General features: G+C 37.9%; 1 long non-coding RNA gene across 1 annotated transcript; it reads left to right on the forward strand.

Moving 5' to 3' along the window:
• Positions 1 to 12,642: 12,642 nt before the first annotated feature.
• Positions 12,643 to 14,448, forward strand: LOC145555021 (uncharacterized). Its single transcript, XR_014091071.1, has 2 exons — positions 12,643 to 13,200; positions 13,718 to 14,448. It is a non-coding gene; the product is annotated as an uncharacterized LOC145555021 (long non-coding RNA).
• The last annotated feature ends 815 nt before the right edge of the window (positions 14,449 to 15,263 follow it).

Raw genomic sequence — 15,263 nt, forward strand, 5'->3', positions numbered from 1 at the left:
TTTCCCCTGTAACATGTGTTTCAAAGTTGGCTGAGGAGGATATGATGATGCGCAAAGATCCACCACAAGTTGCAAGGCTTAGTAATAGTGAAATACTGGCTAACCTGCCGGGCTATCTGTCACATTTATTAGATGACCAAGTGGAGGACATTACAAAACTCATATCAGACTTCCAATGTCTGTTTGGGGATGTTCCTACCAAGACTAATGTGGTGTCTCGTGACATTATTCTTGCCAATCCTGCACCTATAAAGCAGAGGGCATACTGTGTCAATCCCACAAAGAGGGAGGTTATGAAAAAGGAAGTGGAGTACCTTGTTAAAAATGGACTTGCCATTCAGAGTTGCAGCCCATGGAGTTCTCCATGTCTATTAGACATGAAAGCTGATGGAAGTCCAAGGTTCTGTACAGACTTTCGTAAGGTGAATGCTGTAACAGTCCTTGATGCACACCCGTTGCCTCTCATTGAAAACTTTATTGATGAAATTGGACCAGCAAAATTTGTCACTAAACTTGACATGCTGAAAGGGTATTGGCAAGTACCTCTAACAAAACAGGCCTCTGACATCTCAGCTTTTGTCACACTAGACTGTTTTCTCCAGTACACAGTGATGCCTTTTGGGCTATGTAATGCTCCGGCTACGTTTCAAAGGCTTGTGAATAAAGTACTGGGAGATGTGCCAAACTGCAGAGTATATCTAGACGACATAGTTGTATACTCAAATGACTGGCCTAACCATCTGGCAGCTTTGCTTGAGGTCTTCAAACATCTTTCAACTGCCTCACTAACACTCAACCTTTCAAAGTGTGAATTTGGTAAAGGTACCATTCTGTATCTTGGCCAACAGGTTGGCGGAGGAAAAGTGTGTCCTGTGGATGCAAAAGTCAAAGTCATTTCTGACTTTCCGGTTCCTTCAAGCAGAAGGGAGCTCCGTCGATTCCTGGGGATGGCAGGATTCTACCGTCGCTTTTGCAAAAACATTTCCACCATAGCTGCTCCTTTAACAACTTTGACCAGCCCTTCTAAACCTTTTACTTGGTCTGATGAATGTCTCCTGTTCTTTCCGCCCCAAATTTCAGTTTGCCATTTAAGCTGGACATAGATGCCAGTGCTGTTAGGGCAGGAGCTGTCCTTCTGCAGGATGATAAAGATGGCATAGAGCATCCTGTGAGCTACTTCTCAAGGAAGTTTAATCTTCCTCAAAGTAGATATTCTACCATTGAGAAGGAAGCGCTTGCACTACTCTTGGCGTTACAGCATTTTGAAGCTTACCTTGGCTTGAGTGTGGAACCCATCACTGTCTTCACAGACCATAACCCACTTGTCTTTCTTTCCAAGATGTACAATCAGAATCAAAGACTTATGCGGTGGGCTTTGATCATTCAGGAGTACAACCTCAAGATCTGCCATAAAAAGGGGTCAGAGAATGTGTTGGCAGATGGTTTGTCACGTGCATTTTGAGCTTGTGTTTTTTTTATCTTGAGCATTCCAAACATTTTTGTTTGGATTTATAAAGGTGGGGGTGTTACATGCCTGTCAGGCTGTTTGTTTCTCTTTCCCCTCCCCCCTCTTTTGTTTGTCTCTTCACAGGTAGTAGGGAAAGCTGGTGTCAATCTCCCCTGATTGATCCTCGTCAACCAAGGCCCAATCAGCATCCAGGGAGGCCTTATATAAGCAGCCCAGCTGGGGAGGTCTCTCTCTTCAACTGACTTTTCCTGACGCATGTCTTGTTGCTCTTAATGTGAAGGTTTGTGGTGGGAGTTAGAGGGCGAGGTTAGTTTGGGGTACCGTGTACATGTCATCACGTAGGTGTTTTTCTGTTAGAAACATTAGGTAAGTAGGTGGGTGCCACCCATGTAAAGTTTTGGTGGAAACTTTTGTTAGATTAGGTAGGCAGGGTTTTTGTTTTCTATTTCTTTTCTTTAGCATAGACGGTAGTTAGGCCCTGTTTTGTTTTATTATTTTCTTTGATTTGGCACCACCTAACCGTCCCTTTCTCCCCCACAGTTTGTACAAGCCTTCTGGGATTTTTATCAATAAATCCCTCCTTTTTAAAACATTCACCTGGACTCTGTCAAGTTTTTTGTGGTTGTCGGGTTACTCCCCTCCTCCTCACAAAGGGGGGGGGGCCGTAACATATATATATATATATATATATGAATTGATGTGGGGAGTTCTGTAAAAACTATTGTAAATAGCTTGAGTAATCTACATATGTGCAACTTTTACATTTAAATTGCTTCTTTTTGTAAATTTTACACATCTGGCAATGAAGTATGTGGAGGAGAGGAAATGCAAAAATTAAAGCTGCCATTGTGGACCAAAGATAAGGTTTGTGGCTGTTTCTTTAAAACATCTATTTAATAATTATATTAAACACTGTACATGGTTACTACATTACACAAACATAATTACTACAGTTAACAGTTTAAGTCATTGATAGAAAAAATTTATTTACAAAAGGCATATCAATTTTATTTTAACAGTATGTACTCAGGGTTTACAATTCAAGAAGACATCCATGTAGGGTCCTTGGTGTGTGCCAGTCTGCAGTGAACTGGTGGATGACAGAGACAATGGTATACTGTAGTGAGCAGTTTGAAGCAGAAGTCCCACCATGTGATCCACAGGGTTTTCCAACCTGAGCATAAACTTTATGGACTTCGTTTCCACAGGCACCACAGCAGAATCAAGTGTAACCTGTTAAAAGGGACATGAAGTTGTTGTTCTTATGTTATCAATTTTCTACTGCCAAGTCTACAACCGCAGGAAGACAAAGTATAAGAAACTTAATCGTCTAATCATAACATTTGGTAAATATTGGAGAAATGTGAAGTTAATGAGCTCATCACATTTCTCCAATGAAACGTTAATCTGAAAGATATCTATCTAAAACAGCGTCTTCCTCCTCATGTCTTGATTGTAGCAAGAGTTTGACTTCTCAGGACGCGATGGAGTAGCGGGTGTGCGGCATAACTTAAGTTTTGGACTTGTGACTACAGGTAATGTGGCTACTGAGCGGGTGGTGAAACTAGCGTAAGTGAGAAGGGTTTAATACGATCACGCATTTTACATGACGGGTAGCAACCCCAGTTTATACTATAAAAATGTGATTAAGATTAGAGCCTAAATACGTTCTATTTCCAAAACAGGCTACGTAATGTTAGCCAGCTAACAAATTACTATTACTGTCCTAGCATATCAACTAACAACTAGAAAAAACCAAAACACGTACCTTTGTAGTCAAACTGGTATCAATCAGTGAGGAATTTGTCCAGTTTAGATTATGTTGATGAAGAAAAATTGTTTGCAAATGGTGATATATCTTCAAATCATATTTGTGGCAGCAGCTTTAGAGTCCAGAAACAACGTTAACTACACACACCGGAACTAAAGATACACTGTTTAGAGCCATAACGGAAGTTGTGTGACGTCATGTGAAAAGGGTCTATTCTATAGTCTAAATCTGCTCCTTAGTCGCATCTTTTCGGGGTTGCTACTGCCTCTAGTGGCGTGGGGGTGGTAACACAGCTAATATAATTACATTACTAAATCAGAATACCGCTAAGTATTTTGTGTGTCGGGAGGGGGCGGGGGGTAAGAAGTGTTCGGTGAATGCGCATATGAAACTGGGGGGTTCGTACCCCAAAAAAGGTTAAGAACCACTGTTCTAAAGTAACACAAGTAAGGTCATTTCCACATTTGTTTGCTATTTCAGCCACATTAAAGTTTGGAATTTCCTTAACTTTTATAATCTGTATGTAAGATTATATACAATCTGTTCATGTTCAATTTGTACATCTTTGTTGAACACAAATGTGCAACATGATTTAGTGGCTTTTATTTAAAACATAAAAGCTAATATCATTTCTATCACTCATTAAAAATGTAAGTGATTAAAATCGGTTCCAATAAATAATGTCAGTAACGTACAGTTTAACCCAGAGGTTCAACTGTATAAAATACAGATTTTGTTCTCGCTGTCTGAAGTTAAGTCAGACCAATCATCTCTTGTCTTTGGTCAGTTATGTTGTTTTCACACCTGATGGTCCAGAACACTCAGTTTGATTAGAATCCAAATTGCATAATTTGCTAAGTTTTCAGTTGCTGTGGTTTGGTTTCTCACTGCACTGAGTCAAATAAACAAAACTCTTTGAAAAAATTATTCTCACATGTTTGGCTTCTTTCTTGTTGAGTGGCCTTTCAGCCCATGTTGGTACAGGACATGTTTCACAAGCTGTTTGGATTTTAGCCAGTGGTTATTTACACATCCAGACCAAAACATGGCCATCTGTAGGATGAAGAACCCGTTTCCGTCATAACTGATATGATGGTTGGACATTCCCTTCATGTCTATACTTACACATAATTGTTTTGACGACTTTCAAGTTTGGGATTTTGGTCAGCATTGTCAAAGGTTTGGGCTCCACTAGCGTAAAGGCTAGAAGTTCCTTAACAGAGCACTGAGTGTAAAATGAAGAATATTTTAACCAGCATTTCTGTTTTTTCCTGTGGGTTCAGGTATTACCATAGCAAGTGCTCTGGTGGACACATCTCAGCAGCGAGTGGTGGACTCTAAAGAAAGAGGGCTCGGTCTGAAACACCACAAACACATCATTCACCACCAGGGGACCTGTGTATGAAGGACGTGAGGGGTTGACTTTTGGACAACCCGTTCCAGAATATTGATCAGAAAGGTGAAGATGGACAGCAACTCATGGATTCTTCGGGATTAAAGGTCATTTTTCTGTTTTCCCTGTTTTTGTCACATCTTTTTATGGAAGAAAGACTGTTTTTCGATCTGTAAACCAAATATCTTAACACCACCAATTAAATGGTTAATATCATTCAACGGCAAGCTGATGTTAAAGCAGTGTGACGAGTTTTAACAGTTGTCACTGAAGGACTGCAACTATTTGATTTGACGGTTTAATGGTTAATAGTGAAACATTTCTTTTTCCTGCACCATTTGAACTTGTAGATTTTGATATATGCTCAGGTCCTCTGTGATCGGGAGGTTCTATCTGAATGCACTGAAATGCTTCATCCGTACTTTCATGCAAACCTGACGACACATAACTTAATGTTTCTCTCAAAAAGACCACTAATTCACATGACTATTTGTTAAACACTGTGAAGCAACATAATTCAACTTTCCTCTTTTTTTGTTTGATTGCAACATATCAAAACATGAACTATTTATTAATTATGCAAAATTAATGTAAACAATTGAGCAGGTTTTACAAATGCACTTTTTTACTTGCAACTGAATTTATGTAATCTGTACAGTTTTTCCTTTTATGCTTGAACCCTATCAACTTAGTGAATAACGTGAAAATCACAGCAGGATTTGTATGATCTCAGACTTTTCTCTCTTTATGAAGCTTCTTCAGTGTTGTAAAGTAACTTGTAAACTGTAGAAATTACTGTTAAGCTACAATGCGATTTGATACACCCGTATTGTCCGTCTGTAATTTTGCACCAGATCGCTGGCTTAATGAATGGTAGCTCACAAAACAAAACTGTACAAATAAAACCTTTTGATGCATCTTTCCATCAGGCTTGGATGTTCTGTATGCGACTTTTTAACAGCCATGACGAAAAACGGTAAACTCACCATGGAACAGGAAGAACTAAAATGAAACACTACGTAGATCCAAATTACACAACAGGATACCGAGTTCAAAAGAACGAGAGACAAGATGTTCATAAGAACTGAAGCAAAACTCAAATAAGAAAACAAAAGTTTCACAGACCACAAAGACTAATCAGAAGAAATAAACCACTACCGTTTTGATTAGTTCATTGTGTTTTATTTACATTATTGTATCTTTGTCATTTATTGCCATTACTGGAACATTGCAGTTACGGTTTGATTTGTTAATCCCCATTCAAACAGATGATTTTAGGTATTTTGTCATTAAGGTAGATATGCCATTTTTGGTAAACAAAAAAAATTATAATTTCTTTGAAACCATGTCCAGAGTTGATAAATTTCAAAACGACGTTTTCATGTTTCTGTGTGCATATGCAAGCTGCATCATTTTTGAAACGATGATGTAGTTTTTTCTCTCTCTTCATCCCACATCAGATTTACTCCAAACGACAGACGGAGAAACAACCATGAAACTCAAGAACCTGGTCTGCCTCTGGACTTTTATACGTTACGAAAAAGCAAGTGAGCTACAACTAAAAATGATTAACTTGAGGTCTGATATAGTGATGTAATCATAAATTATATTAAAGTAAAGATGTGCATGTTTAAGACTGAAAAAAACCTATAAGCACTCTGATTGGAAAAATGTATTTTTTAGAACAAAAAAAAAATTTGATGAGATTTTTCTATTATGTTTTCTTTTTCTTACAAATTTATTTAAAGCACAAAATGTTTTTCACATCCTGATTTTTCAAATGTTGAAACTGAAAGAGCTCAGCAGTAAACGGGGACAATGGCGAGTTAGTTATGGAAAGGAAAATAAAACCTTCTGCTTTCTTCTGGCTGCTGTTTTGGTCTCTGGCATTTTTCATGAAGTCAAAAACATGAGGAATACTTTTCCTTAGACATTTATATTCCTATAATTGTCAACGCTGCATACAGCCACTTTAACGCTTACTTTAAAAATACTCATCAATAAACACCATCTTACATGTTGTTTGTCTGATTTTCTTTTTTGCTTTTAACTTCTTCCTTTAAAGGTTTCAGGTTCCGCAGAGCATTAGTTGAGGTCAACACAGCTGCTGTCGCCACCATTAGTGACCAGAGGGAGATAAGTGCTCCTTGTACCAGCTAACTGTATTTTCTCCTCAAGATAAAAGACAGCATTTCTTCTTTTTTTTACCATTAAGTGGATTGCTGGCAACTTAGCTCTGCTCGATACCTGCAGGTAAGTGGAAGCAAGAAGTCGTCCCCTTTCATCACCATCTTAGATGTTTTTCAAGCGATTCTGGAGATAAAAGAAGCTGTATGTTTTAGGAGTGAAGTCAATGGAATAAGTTCAATAGAGGAGCACAAAAGGCTAATATGAATGCTAAATAGGAAAATGGAAAAAAAGGCAACCCTGACTCATCAAAGTGAAGACTTTGCACCGTTAGCCTAAAAAGCTACGTTTGTAAACCTTTCATCTTTGGATTTCCAGTTTCATTAAGATGTGTTTTTTCACCTTGTGTCATTTTTCTGATGGCACTAACAAGTGATCTCAGTCTATTGGACTTTTAATGTGGTCCAACTTTTAGTTTCAGAAAACCGCCTAAAGGGAAAGGTCAGAATTTTATAAGCACTTAGTATTTGACACTTAATGCATTATTTTTTAGGTTGTTATTTATTAGAAATCCGAGCTATCTGGACCCAGAAGCTAAGCCTAAAGTTTCTGACATTGTTTTCAATAATCTCTTCTTGTACAGTGGTCGTGACTCCAGTAAGACGTTGAAAGCAGAGGTGTGACCAAGTCACTGTATTGCAAGTCTTAAATCTCTGTCCTCAAGTCCGAGTCAAGTCTCAAGTAAAGTCGGTCAAGTCAAGTCTCAAGTCAAGACAGGCAAAAGTCAAGTCTCAAGTCAGGAACCTTTAATTTCAAGTCATTTCGAGTCGCTTTTATTTTATTTTTTTTATAATTTGCAATTATACATAAAATTCAAATAATAGACCATTTGTTCTTTTTAAAATCTGTATTTATCTCAAATGATAGAACATGTGCAGCTGAACACAAAGTATAAAAAACATTTTTAAATTGGACCTCTTTATTGTTCTGTTAAACTTAATATTCAATAAAAAAAGTTTTCAAAAAATGAAATAAGTATATATGAAGTTATCACAAGTAAACTCAGGAAGGTCTGGTGCATTTATTTTTCTGCTTTTATTTCTAAGTATGTTAGTTTCAGTCCTCCGTAAGAATGGGCCATATATTCCAAACACAAAATTTATTTGGGACAGTCACTGTATTTGGTCTGTTTTAACAAATAAACCACATGAAAAAAATCTAAATCATTGCAAATAAAGTGGAGTGGTTTTGAATTTGGATGTGATGGTAATATAAATATGTCAGGCCAAGTGGGTTAAATCTACAGCCAATTTCACATCAATATTGATAAAAACATGTTGTGTGAATCAAGCTGGTCAGAATCACTAAACACAAAATAATGAGCTCATTATTTTGTGTCTCACTCAGTTAACTATCCCACTTAATGTTATATTCAGGGTCAGTGAGATTGTACAATTTTTATTTTTTACAGAAATTTTTGAAAGATGGCCAAAAAAAACCGGGATTTTTTTATTTATTTGTTTTTCCAGCAAAGCTTTACTATTTGGAAATGGGTTCTGTGCGACATGTGACAGTCACGCCGGTCAGTGCTTTAAGTCAAAAACAGTTGACTTAATGCACTGTGTCGAGAAAAGTCGAGCTCATCCCACTTCCCCATGCTGGAGATTTTAATTTAATAGTAATAATAAATAAAATTACCTTAAAATTAATTACACAGGTGACATCAAGACCCAACAGTAGAGTCAGATGGTAATAAAATTAATCTGGTTGTGTTTGTTGTTATTGTGTCCTGCAAACTTAGCTTTAATTCTACTTTTTTCTATTTAATCATAAAAACTCATAGTCAAGCAGAAAGAGAGTCGTGGAACAGAAAGAGCTGGTTTCTTTAATAAAGAGGAAGTTTCCAGTTTGCATCAGTCTAAAATAGTTCAGACCATTCCTTATTTTAAAGCATTAAAGGTTTAAAGAATAAAATCTAAACATTTTGAGTAATTGGATAAAACCCAGAGTAAAATACTTAAATTAATGACTTATAATTGGGCCAATAATTAATATTGGTATAACCAGTGGTTGATGTTGGTTTGATTATAAGAATATTTACACTTACTCTTACACTTGTGGAAGTACTTAAAGGTGAAACAAGTAACTGTAACATGGTATCAGATAATTAGAATAATGGATATTCTTGGTTTCTTTTCAGAAATGTCTGTAATAACTCACATTATGATTATAATAAGAGTAACTAATAAGTTATGGTTATTATAACATTATAAATGAATGTTAAATCAGAGAAACTAAAAGGTTATAAATGTGATTTTGACATTGAAATTGAAATGGTGTAAAATGTTGCAACTGTAATTAAAGATCACTGATGTTGTGTTGGAGGTAGATGGGAGGTGAAACGTCAGGAGAAAGGAAGAACTGATAGGAGAGCAGAGGTGACTAAGGCCTTATTGCTAAACTTCAACTTTCCTAAGAAAAGGTTGGGCAAGCAACAGGCGTAGGAGGACTGTTGAGCAACTCGGGGACATTAGAACAGACATTAGGTCATGTGGTCTCCAAGGTGATGGATATGAGATCATCTGTCCAAGCAGTCAGCCAATGAAGCAGGCACAGCAACAAAGCTAGCTAATGCAAACACACCAAAAGGTGGATAAACCCTTTATAAGGTGGGTGCAACAGAGGAATCTATGGTTGGATCCTTCAGGCAGCTTCGAGCCAAGATCGAGATGGACAAAGAACTCTGCAGCTGAAGAAGAGCCGGGGCCACAGAGCCGAAGACTGTTCTGCACATGGGGACCAACCTGTTAGCCCCGCAACATGTGGCTTCAAATTGCACTTCTCACATCAGCTGGGTTTAGACCCCCAAAGACAAAGACCAAGGCAAAGATGAAGATAAAGACAAAGGCAAAGAGGAATAACTGGTGTGTTCCTTCCGTGGGACCAAGAAGATCGTGAGACGAGGAGAAGGGAGCTACAGAGCTGCAAGACAAGAAGCTGAGGACCGCTACGCACATGAGGAAGTCACCCTGAGGCCTGAGACCTGCCGCTCTAAGTCAGTATTCTTCCTGTACTGTAAGCCTCCTGCTGCTGCAACACCTTCTTCATCATCAGGCCAGCTCTGGGGTTCAAAATGCCAAACTCCGTCCGTCTCTCTCAAAGTTTCCCTTTTTTAGTTCTCAGTGTCAGCATTAGGGAAAGATAGGTTAGATTATTGATTTTACTTATTTGATTATTTCTGCTACTGAATTAAGCTGTACTGACCCTTGCGAAATTTCCTTACTAATAAAATAATTAGCATTAAGAAAATCTAAAAGATGTTGTGGACATTCAATTAATGAGCCACCTTAAAGTTCTTTGATGGTTGTAAAATAGCTATGAAGTTTGATTCTGGGAGGAAAAAGTGGAAAATGTGTTGTTTTGGCTAGGTTGCTTTTAGCCAAAACAACACTGAAACTGGTTAACGGACATGGGTGGTGAACAGAGACAGAAATGAATGAACTCCAACAATGAACAAGATCCTAAGATGCTTAAACTCCTCCACTTGGGGTCAGGACAATCTTCCCTAACCCAAATAAGGCACTCTACCCTTTTCGAGCTCAAGACCATGGACTTGGATCTGGAGGTATTGATCTTCCTCCCGGCTGCTTCACACTCGGCTGCATACTGCTCCAGTAAAGCTGTAGATCACTACCAGATGAAGCCAGAAGGGCCATATCATCTGCCAAAAGCAGAGGCGTGATCCCAAGGCCACTCCATAAGTCGCGAGTTCAGTTTTCTTCTGGGTTCGATTCCCGGACCGAGGTTTTTCTGCATGGAGTTTGCATGTTCTCCCTATGCATGGTGGGTTCTTTCTGGGTTCTCCAGCTTCCTCCCACAGCCCAAAAACATGACTATCAGATTAATTGGTTTCTCTAAATTCTCTCTTAGTGTGAGTGTGAGTGTGTGTGCATGGTTGTGTGTTCTGTCTGTTTCTGTGTTGCCCTGCCACAGACTGGCAATCTGTCCTGGGTGTACCCCAGCAACCCTCCCGACCACACATGAATGTAAAGAAAACAAAACTTATGCCACCCTGACTTAAGGAGACGGGATGGTCAGCAGGTGACATGAATGCAGATGTGGCTGATCTATGGGGGCAGACAGATGACGGAGTGGGAGGAGAGGCAGCTGGAGAGGTGCTTCTGGGTCTTTTCTTCTTCTGAAAAGACTGAGAGGATGGGACAACAGCAGGAGAAACAGGAACAAGATCAAGCACTATCACAGTCTCTTTCTGGTTCTCTGGTATCATCATTGGATGCTCCTCAGTAAGCATCCCAGGCTGCTCCTGACCTATGGTTTCTGTCTGTTCAAAAGTCAGGTTCTCAGCTCTTTACTTCTCTTCATCTGGCTTGCAACAGCAATAAATAACAGACAGGAGGAAAGAAATTTGCCTGTACTGATGCAAGTTCATTTTTAATTCAAGTAAATGACTTAGCTGCAATCAGTGTATTCAGACAGGGTTCATAAACAAAACTTTAAAGATCATCACAGCCTAGGGGCACTGATGTTTTTAGCAACCCTCCAATTTTACAAAGTGGCAACAACAAGCATGAATATAAACACTATTATGTGACTCTATCATGGCTAATTAAACGTATTAAGCACAGGTACAGTGTACAGGTACAATTAGCCTCCTGGAGGTTAATTTAGCTAGCTTCCACCGTATGTTTCCCACCAAAAAAAATGTTACAAACGTGTCTTCAACCATTCGCATCACAGTCCTACTGCCATTAAGTCCTAAAACTACCATCAGTAACTTTATAACGTAGCACTTTGGAGTTATTTTTGGTTTTAGAGTACAAAAACATTTTGACAGGTGCAGATTTCTACTCACCGGAGTGTAAGTGTTGCAGAGGATGACGTCAGCTTATTCTTCTTCTTGGGTTTTTGTGGGATCCGTTCTTATTTTTATTATTTCAATCAAAAATATTAAAACGTTTACAGAACAGTTTGCATGCAATCACAAACGAAAATACATCTTAATTTTTCTTAAATTTATTTGGTGTAAATCACTGATATCATACTCAAAAATAGTTGGTAAATTAAAAAAAAAAGTATTTTAAATCAAGTTACAACCACAACAAAAACCTTCCGGTTTATATTTTACTGAGTTGTTTTTAAATACCGAATTAAAGTCTTATGACTGATACGTCTGACATGTATTTGTAGTAAATATTCTTAATATCCTGTTCAAACTAACACATAAATTGCATAAAGGTTTTAAAAAAAATAGAATAGACTCATCATCTTATTCATTCCTAGATCGTCAGTTTCGGACGCTTAGGGAGCGGTACAGCATTCTCGTCAATTATTGACGCGAAGGGGGTACCTGATGCGTCAACATGTGATGCTGAGGGAACCTGCCCTAGCGTCAATATGTGACGAGTTGGGAGTGAGAATGTGTTGAAAAATCATACGTCTATGATGTATGACTGTATGATCTTTGTATTTCTCCTCTGTCCTGCGCCAACTAAACTCCCTCTGGTTGGGGACTTAGGGTCAGCTGAGCCACATCCTGGTGATTGATGCCTCTTCCAGACCTCAATCTTTATGCCATTACGGGCCCATTGTATTGGGTTAATTTGGGCCACGGACTTGAGGACGACTGAGGAGTCAGCTGGCTGTGTGAAGCAGGATTACAAAACATACAACTGTCCTCCACCCTCATTGAAACCACACAATGAAACCTGCCTCAGCGAGTGTGAAGAATGATGCCCCTGTCACTGATTGCCTTTATGTAATCCCAGACTGGGATTACATAAAGAAGGCTAAGTGTCCTTCTGCACTGACAAAGACACCCGCTATCTTTTTCTTCTCTGCATACAAAGAGGAAATGAAGGGCAAAGGAAACAACGGATGCATCATCCATTTGAAATTTAACCAGAGTTCAACAGGAGCTTTTGAACAAAAACACTGTTTATAAGAAAAAATATATAAATCTATCTTTATACACATAAATAAAGTATATAGATACAGTAAAAAATCCATGAATAACAAAAGTTAATATAACCCACGTTAAAATCTGACACAAATAAGAATAAATAGTTGATTAAAAGTCTGTGAACAGAAAATAACGTCGCTGCTCCTTTAAGGAACCAGGTTCCTCCGTCAGCGCCTGGGTGACGCTGCAGTGCACAAACCTGAGGGAGAGAGCAGAGGAGGAATCGGAGGAAAAGAGCGGTGATTAATGGGGTATATGCCACGGACTTCCGTTTTAGCACTTCCGCATTTTTATGCCACATAGAATGCTTCCGGTGCACAGGCAACAGTATGTTAACTGTGGCTCCTCAGTCCTGCAGGACTATTAATGATGCCTATAGAATTATTCAGACGTCCTGAAACATTCCAACAACAACAAAGGATTTAAGCTGGATGTGTCAAAACTTCACAATAACTTCTAAGGTAAGTTAATAAATCGTTTGTATTCACCATAATGCCTATGTCTGACGTAGCTAACAGGGACAAGCTTACAAAGGTGCTATGTAAACGTTTAGTGTTTTGATTATCTGTGCATTGTGCAATCTACATATCTATGCTGTATAGATAGATAAAGATATAGACATAGATATAAACCTATATAGATCTGTCTATATTGTGCCCAAGCTATCAGTCGAAGCTGAAGTTAGCTTCCGAATGTAGCATCTAATTCGGAAAATAGCTAAAGGCCGACTACACTTAATTTTTCACTATCTTGAGCTTTTTTAATGTGTTGTACTTTAAAAACAACACCTAGACATTTCAAACCTAACTAGATTATTCTGTACTAAAAGCAGAATAAATAAAACATTTGTGAAACCTTCTAATTGATTTGTGAAATTTGTAAAATGTCAATAGATTCCAGAAAGCATTAGATCTGAATTATTAATTTGTGATTATTATTTTAACTTTCCGTTTTCTTTTTTTTTAATCTTTATTATAGTTGGAGTTGGACAGCTGTTTGATGGCTTCCTGGAGGGAAAGATTGGTTGAGTTATTGTTGCCAACAACTTTTCTCCTGCTACTAACGTTTTTGCTTTTCTTTATATAAAGTATTTCTATCAGTTGCTCTTTTTCCGTTTTGTATACAGTATTTGTTTATACAGTATTTTTTTATTTTTACCTTAATGCTTACCTGGTTAGTTGAGGTGGAAATGTACATCCTCTTGATTACTGACAAATGTAAGAACCACATGGACTGAGCTGGTTACATCGGATCAATCTGAATATTTATTTCTCATTAAAACGATGAGAAAGATTGGTTGAGTTATTGTTGCCAACAACTTTTCTCCTGCTACTAACGTTTTTGCTTTTTATATAAAGTATTTCTATCAGTTGCTCTTTTTCCGTTTTGTATACAGTATTTGTTTATACAGTATTTTTTTATTTTTACCTTAATGCTTACCTGGTTAGTTGAGGTGGAAATGTACATCCTCTTGATTACTGACAAATGTAAGAACCACATGGACTGAGCTGGTTACATCGGATCAATCTGAATATTTATTTCTCATTAAAACGATTTCTTGTAATTTTAAGACATTGTTATAAAATTGCATCTTTATTCTGCTGTTATGACTGCATTCTTGCAATTAAAATTTCTTGTATCCTGACCGTAATGCTCCCTTATACAACTCACAGAACAGATAATGGAAATAAAGGCATTTTTTGAAAGTATTTTCTGTGATTTTATTATAGAAATTGAGGGCGGGAGGAATCGATTCAAATCAAATCTGGTATGAAAAAAAATCTTGTATCATCCAGCCTTATTCAGCATATTAAATTATATGACTAACTACATATTACTTAATATTCACATTTCTTTGCTGGTATTACCTAAATGTGTTGCATTTTAACATCTCACTTGAATTCCTGATCTACATGCAAATACTTGATATAACAAACACTGAGAAAAGGGGAAAAAATTTGTGAAATGTAGAGTATTACAAATGAGCTTCAATTTTATTGTAGGTACAAAACAGGATAGCAAAATGAACAGTGAATATATAATATACTTCCTAGCAGCTAATCAGACATCAGACTTGTTTTGCCTTTACTGGTGATGAAAACTCATCACTCTGGAGGAGAGGAAGACCGGCTCAGCCCCGTCCAGGATGACTGCAGTGTCAGGGTAGCCAACAAAGTGTGCAGGTAGATTTTTGCATATCTGGTGCTCCGGTTTCAAGATCATAGTTTAACCAAGTACTGTAAATAAAAAGTTAGTCCACGTTGTGATGATCTGGCAGACTGTGGACTGATGGACGCAGTACTGGTCAGCTGGTCCAGGTGCTTGGATCCAGTGGAAAGGTAATCGGCACAGCGATCATGATTCAGAAACGCATCACGAGGTGTTACGATGCAAACCTGAAAAATTAAAAAGAAAAAAAACTAATAAGCGTCCATATTTAGCTGCACAACGTAATCAAAACTAATAAATCCTCAGCTCTTTGAGAGTTTTGCTTGAAAATAAATTGACAATATCTCAGGAAATT

Source organism: Poecilia reticulata, chromosome 15 (assembly GCF_904066995.2).
Source record: "Poecilia reticulata chromosome 15, P_reticulata-male-v2, whole genome shotgun sequence".
Taxonomy (NCBI): Eukaryota; Metazoa; Chordata; class Actinopteri; order Cyprinodontiformes; family Poeciliidae; genus Poecilia; species Poecilia reticulata.